Source organism: Helianthus annuus, chromosome 5, assembly GCF_002127325.2.
Source record: "Helianthus annuus cultivar XRQ/B chromosome 5, HanXRQr2.0-SUNRISE, whole genome shotgun sequence".
Classification (NCBI taxonomy): domain Eukaryota; kingdom Viridiplantae; phylum Streptophyta; class Magnoliopsida; order Asterales; family Asteraceae; genus Helianthus; species Helianthus annuus.
The window spans coordinates 112414604-112415773 of record NC_035437.2 but is presented as its reverse complement, the minus strand read 5'-3'; the positions used below and the strand labels follow the sequence as shown (position 1 = coordinate 112415773).

The 1170-nt window shown below is 45.6% G+C and overlaps 1 non-coding gene across 1 annotated transcript; it reads left to right on the top strand.

The window, feature by feature from the left end:
* Nucleotides 1-225: 225 nt before the first annotated feature.
* LOC118492740 lies at nucleotides 226-332 on the top strand. The gene has a single exon (XR_004894742.1). It is a non-coding gene; the product is annotated as a small nucleolar RNA R71 (small nucleolar RNA).
* Nucleotides 333-1170: the final 838 nt, after the last annotated feature.

Genomic DNA, 1170 nt, shown 5'->3' with positions numbered 1-1170 from the left:
GCTTGTAAAGAAGTGCTTTCATCGACCTTATAGGCGCCCGGGGCAATAGATTTATTCCCCCGGGGGGTGTGCAATTGAAAATTGGTTTGAGCAATTTCCTCAATTTGATTATATATTTCGTGTGGGCGTCGATTACCTAAAAGTCCCCCGGAGCTAGAATCAAGTGTCTGCCTTGTGTGTGGCAACAATCCATTATAGAAAGTGGATACTTGTTGCCATATTGCAAGGCCGTGATGAGGACACTTGCGTAATAGCTCCTTGAACCTTTCCCAAGTTTCATATAAGGATTCCCCGTCCTCTTGAGAATATGTATTAATTTCAGTCATTAATTTAGCAGTTTTAGCGGGAGGGAAATACTTATATAGAAATTTTTGGGCTAGTTCATCCCAGGTGTTTACCGATCCAGCTGGGAGGGCGTTGAGCCAAGCTTTCGCTCGATCTTTTAGTGAGAAGGGAAACATACGGAGGCGGATGGCGTCATTTGATGCTCCGTTGATCCGAAAGGTATCACATATTTCTAAGAAATTAGTGATATGTAGATGGGGATCCTCGTCCGCAAGCCCATGGAAGGTTGCGGAGTTTTGGAGCATTTGTATCAAATGCGGCCTGAGTTCGAAGTTATTAGCTTCGACATTCGGAGCATTGATAGCGGCGCCTAGATTACCTACTGTGGGTCGTAGATAATCCATAAGGGTACGTTGGTCCGCCATTGGAGGTGGATCACCCGAAACCTTCTCTTGGTTTTTAGCTTTTAACCTTTTTCTGAGAAAGCGTTCGGGTTCTTCTAGTGGTTCTTTTATGTCCTTATTGGAACTGGAGCTCATACACTACGTAAGGTTGACGTCGGGTTCCAAGTCCTGCAATAAAAACAGAAAAGAATGTTGGTCAGAAGGTTCACCACGGCCCCGTGTTCAGCGAACACGGCCCGTGGTCGGAGTTTCAGTTAATATTTTCCAGACCCCAGTTACTGGAAGTTGGACACGGCCCCGTGTTGCACCGACACGGCCCCGTGGTCAGCCTTTTGTAACTTGGAAAACTAAAAACTGCCAGTAACGACGTTGGGCACGGCCCGTGTCTGACCAGGCACGGCCCGTGCTGAGCTCTGCAGAAGCTTAAAAACTAAGAAAAATTCTAAAAATTAAAAAGAAAAATAAAAATATGATTAGGCCG